Source organism: Mastomys coucha, unplaced genomic scaffold (genome assembly GCF_008632895.1).
Source record: "Mastomys coucha isolate ucsf_1 unplaced genomic scaffold, UCSF_Mcou_1 pScaffold7, whole genome shotgun sequence".
NCBI classification, from domain to species: domain Eukaryota; kingdom Metazoa; phylum Chordata; class Mammalia; order Rodentia; family Muridae; genus Mastomys; species Mastomys coucha.
In genome coordinates this window covers 37,094,415-37,100,414 of record NW_022196913.1, presented here as the reverse complement: position 1 = coordinate 37,100,414, position 6,000 = coordinate 37,094,415, and positions in this window count along the sequence as shown.

Sequence of the window (6,000 nt, the reverse complement as noted above, 5' to 3'; positions counted from 1 at the left end):
GTATTCTGAAAGTCGTCTTAGTACTGAGAACAAAGAGAGGAAGAAAGAAATTGTTTCCATTTCCCCACTTAGAAAAACTTTTCTCTTTCCCTGCTTAGGATCTTTCTGCTTTTCCCCTTAGATGGCTTTCATAGGAAACTTTTACAACTTAGTAATAAACACTGTCATCAGTTTTCAGTGTCCCTCTTTCTTCCTGTGACTTCTGACTAGCAGGCTGAAAGTTAAGAGTTCTGCAGTTCCTGCTGAGATAGTACAAAGGCTATTTATTTAATCCTTTGCTGTTTTAGGAAGACAGCACTAAATGCCAGAAGCTACAGTTTCTGGCTTCAGAGGATCACAGAAGGCAGGTCAGCCAAGGCAGCAAGGAAGCATAGACTTAGATAAGTAAACTTGTTTATTATTATACAGAAACTCTAAATATCTCGTAAGACAAATTCTTACTCTATACCTGGAAAGACAATGTCTTACCCTCTGCCAATGCTCTTCCCCCTTTGCTGCCTCAAGAAGAACCAACAAGAAAGAAGATCCTGCCGCAGGGCTGGCTCCTAGCAGGGTTACTTGGTAGCACTTCCTGAGCAAGAGAGTCAGGTCAGGATTCCAGTCAGCAGCCCTCCTCTGTAGGCTGGCTTTCTTTCACTTCCTGCCTCCAGGTTCCTGCCCTGTTTGAGTTCCTGCCTTGACTTCTCTTCAAAGATGATCAATGATTGGGGATACATGAGCCACATATAGTTTGTATGCTCCATGTTGCTTTTATTCATAGTGTCTGTTACATGGATGCAAAAAGACTATGGAGGGGGAGGGGGTGCTGGAGAAATGGCTCAGCAGTTAAGAGCACTGACTGCTCTTCTGTAGGTCCTGAGGTTCAAATTCCAGCAACCATATGGTGGCTTACAACTATCTGTAATGAGACTTGATGCCCCCTTTCTGGTGTGTCTGGAAAACTTCAGCTACAATGTACTTACATATAATAACTAAATACATCCTTTAAAAAAAAAAAAGGAAAGAAAAGAGCCAGACAATGGTGGCATATGCCTTTAATCCCAGCAAGGAGGTAGAGGCAGGTGGATTTCTGAGTTTGAGGCCAACTTGGTCTACAGAGTGAGTTCCAGGACAGCCAGGACTACACAAAGAAACCATGTCTAGAAAAGCCAAAAAAAGAAAAAGAAAAAAACAAAAAGAAAGAAAGAGAGAGAGAAAGGAAGAAAGAAAAGACAAGACAAGCCTAGAAAAGAAAAGAAACTTACTGCAGACTTGTATTTTGCACACTGCTCCTCAAAAGGCAATGGATGTTCCATGGCAGAACAAGAAGAAGGAAGGGGGGCTGATAGACCTGCCCCTTGGAGAAAGGGGATTGGTGGGCAGAACTTTGGGGGATGGGCAGGCCCTAACTGCCACAAGCTGTAGTTTAACTTACATTAACAACCCCACTGCCCTACATGAGGGACTCAGATATGCTGCCTTTATCTCCATATGACGTTTCTCACTTAGGGGCAGGGTGCTCTTAAGTCAGGTTTCTCTGTGTAGGCCTGACTGTCCTGGAACTCCCTCAATAGACCAGGCTGGCCAGGAACTCAGACATCCATCAGCCTCTGCCTCCCAAGTGCTGCAATTAAAGGTGTGCACCTCTACCACAGGACTTCCTCGTGGCATTTTTAACAGTTCAACTACCAAATGTGGAGAACCCAGTGACCACCCATAGTCACCAGGCACAGGGACAGTGGCAGATGGGAAGCAGGCCCTGTGGCCTAAGGGAACAGTTTCAGGTGGGCAGGAGGAATACATTTCAGCCATTCTACATAGCAGGGTGATGGTCATCTTAAAGCAATCTTTCCTAAGATGTTCAGAGCAAATGCCAGCTTCCTTAGGCTTGTGGGTTAAAATGGGTGACCGACATCCAGCCCAGGACTCAGGCTGTTGGGGGAGATGGAACACAGGAAGTTTGACCACATATACCCGGTGCTGCAACAGGGTGGCCATTGGGCTGTGAGAAGCCACAGAACCCGACTCCAGGGATGGGAAGGCTCAATCTGAGGTCCCTGAGAAACTGCTGGGAGCAGGTTCGTGGGTTCCTGGCTTCACAGAGGCCAGGGAGAGCTGGTTTGAGCTCTTGGACACCACAGACACTGCTCAATGTCGCTGAAGAGCTGAGAACTGAGTGTGGGCCTGCAGGGCTTGCTCTGGCCCAGGGCCCAAGGGAAAAGGGCAGGAGGAGAACTCTGGCTGGTTCTCAAGGGGATGAAAGTATCCTAGGATTGCTCTGGCAGGAGGCTTGGCTTGGTGGAAGCTGCATCTGGGAACACAGAGGCCTCCTTTAAGAGATTAGATCTGTGGCTCTTTAGAGGAAGACCTACTCCATTGTTCTACATAGTGGGTCCCAATAAGAAGAGGCAGTCCATGATTTTAAGGCATTTATTGTCTTGGCTGAGAGTTGTAATGAGTGAAACCTTACCCCACTTTCTCAGGGTGGGTCTGAGATTAAATAACTTTTACAGGGAGGAATGTCTGGGAAGGAGAGCTTGATTGGCTAAGCCCTTCAGGCCTTTAGGTACCTCATTAAAATAGAGATTTGTCTTGAGGCTACCAGATCTGTAGTCATGTCCTCTACCTGTGGAGGGGCTTGGGGCATTGTTCTACATGACTGATGGCTACAGAATTATGTAGACCTGAGGCCTCCCTCGTGTCAGGAGCCTAGTCTGGGTGCATGGCAAATGCCTTCCATTCCTTGCAGGAACACCTGCTGGTTCCCCAGGGTTTAAAACTAGTTAAACCAAAAAACAGACTGCCTTTCATGGTCCCACATAGGCCCTACCACCTTAAGGAGGCAGTATTGACACCCATAACCCCCAGGATTTTAGGGAGGTAGGTAGGGAATCAGCCAAGCTTAGATTCCTTCCAGAGTTAAATCATAATGTCTCCATATTCTGTACATGGACCCCAACCTTGTTGCTTCCATAGTTGAACAGAAAGAGGCCGTATTAAATTGATCTGACCCATGATACAGGTCCTGAACTGGATAAAATTCACTAAGAAGGCCCTTGGGAAAGAATACGAAGGTAGCCTGAGGAAGCAGATCTAGGAGTCCTCTGTCCCTTTGCAGAATGCTGTCTACAAAGATGAAATTAAAAGTCTGGACACATTCCTGTCATATATATATATATATATATATATATATATATATATATATATATATATAACACTGAAACTAATAAACTTCAGTAAGAGCGGAGACAGAAGGTGGCTTCTGTGTTAGGTGTCATCATACCAGTCATGGCATGCAGGGAAAACACCAGGCCTTTGGCCTCAACCTCTAAAATAGCTGCTGTAAGGTCTAGTGAAAGAATGCTGGCACGGGTGTACTGTTCTGCCACACAGAATGGCATCTGTGAGTGAGACCTTTCTAGTGTCCAAAGTTTTGCTTGATGCACAGCTCCATGCCTCTGAGAATGTGATGCTGCTGTCTGAGGGAGGACAGGCATGGCTGAATGGGACAGCTCCCACATTCTGCTCTATGGGATGCCAGATCCAAGTACAGACCTAGGACAGTCACAGTGACCTCAGAAGATTGAAGAAACAAAGGACAGTCCTCAGTACAGCAGGGTGAAGATATCGCCAGGTGCAAGGAAGCCCTCAAGGACGTGTGTCCTGTGATTATGGAACTGATCCTGGCAGCTTCATAGTAATTAGTGCACTTAAAATTCTGTCTAGCTGGGCCCTCCCCAAGTATCCAGAACTGCTGTTCTGCCCATCCCATGCATGAGTCATGAAAGCCCTAGCCTTCCTTGTGACAGAGGCTGACATCAGGCCCTGAGGAAGAGTGGACCTCAGAAGAATACATGAGGAAGGTGCTGCTGGTGCTGTCCTAGGTCTGCTGTGCCTGTAGAATGAGGGAGTATCTCAAGGGATGATAGAAATGTGGGGTTTGCTTAATTGGTTTCTACCTCCAAAGAACAACCTGGTGAGGATCTGTCACCTCTGATGAGACAGATGCCCCATCATGAGTTCCACTGTAGGCTTCTCCCTGGGGAGGACAGTTAACCATCAAGGCAGGATGTTCCCCACTTTGGAGGAAGAGAGATGGAAAGGCTTTCAACATCCTCTGAGGCTTCTCCTGCAGTTTTGAAAAAGTGCTTCCCTTTAGAGGGCAGCACCTGAAGGAAGGAGAAAGTACTAACTTAGGGTGAGACCTCCGGCTCATATGTTCCAGAGCATCCAGCCTGCACTGCACTATGCTGAGCTCTTCTGAACTTTAGTGGTCATGGGTTCTTTCCTTTGCTGGGATCCCCATTCTGCAGCTGTGCATTTATTTCTCCTTATCAACTTCAACATCCAGAGGATCCTGTTTGAGTGATCCATAGACTTCATTAAATCCACTGTGGTCCTACTGCTCTCTAGAAACACCCTGGAGGAATTCCTTAGTGAGTCATCACATATCACTGGGAGAGGTTGGAAAAGCTGACAGGCCTCAGCTAAACAGCCCAGGCTTGTCCTGCAGATTACCCTCTCTAGACATGAGGAGCTACCAGCGGTCTTGCAAGGGCAGAATGGTAGGGCCTCCTTGTGTACACATGGGAAGATACCCAGGTCACGGTTTCCACTATACTTAAGGCATGAGCACCAGAGTGGTGAGATCAGCTCCTAGGAATCCATTTGACATGGGTTCAGGTTAAGCCTTCATATAGGATTACGTAGAGAAACTTAAGGAAGAAGGACTGGGTTACAGACTGAAGCTAAGGGGAGGAGCACTGTTCTGAAATGCTGTCTCCCAGCACTTGGGTGATCAGTGGGAGGGGCGGGATGGCATGGAGTGGATGCATGTTTAGGGCTGAGCTGGGCACTTTGACTATTATGTTTTAGTATGGACATAGATACTTGAAGAGACATGCCCTGGCTTTTATGTTAACCAGAGCCTCACCAATACAGATCTTCATAGCCAACAACTGGACTGAGACTGTGGACCCAAACGTAAGAGTTAGAAGGACTGAAGGAGATGAAGGGGTTTTTTCAACCCCATAGGAAAAACAACAATATCAACCAACCGAACCCCCCCCCCCAGGGCTCTCAGGAACTAAACCACAACCAAAGAGTATCCATGGCTCTAGCTGCATACTTATCAGAGGGTGGCCTTATCTGGCCTCAAAGCCCTTGGTCCTGTGAAGGCTTGATGCCCCAGCATAAAGGAATACTAGGGCAGTGAGGCGGGAGAGGGGGTGAAGGAGCACCCTCATAGAAGCATGTGGAGGGGGGATGGGATAGGTGGTTTGCAGAGGTAACACTGGAAAATGGAATAACTTTTGAAATGTAAATAAATAATCAATAAAAAAAAATTTAAAAATTCTCCATAAAGAGCTCATGGACATATGTACTGCAGCTCCCAAGGGAGGCCAAGCAAGCCTTTTTGAGGAGCAATGTATACACTAAGGAGTGCAGGTTCAATTCAGGGGCTTGATGGAGGTCACACAACAAATGAGGTTTCTGGGTCTCTTCATTCTGCAGCCTGTTTCCCCCTTGGATCCTTTTCATCAGTTATTCCTCCCATTGCATTCCCCCAATGCTCTTTTACATACCTCACACTGCAGTCAGCAGACAAATATCCATTACCATGATATTGCCAACTGCATTTAGGAGGATTCTCACATTCAGATATAAAATTGACTTGTTCTGAAATGTGATTTCAATCAGTTATGACAAAGTGTATGATGTTCCTAGGATGTAAGCCTAGGAATATTGCCACTTCGAAGAAAACTATAATTTTCTCTCTCGGGAGCCTGAGTTTTGTCCATAGTAGAATTTGTCTAAGTTTTGTAGACTTATCTCTTTAGGGTTGCTTCTGAGTGCGGATAGGATTTGTGCATGTTTTGTCTAAGTTTTGTAGACTTATCTCTTTAGGGTTGCTTCTGAGTGCGGATAGGATTTGTGCATGGTTCCTCTTCCCTTAATGTATCCTGTATTCCCTTAATGTATCCTGGGCTTAAGCATTGCTCAGAGACCAGAGGAAAATGC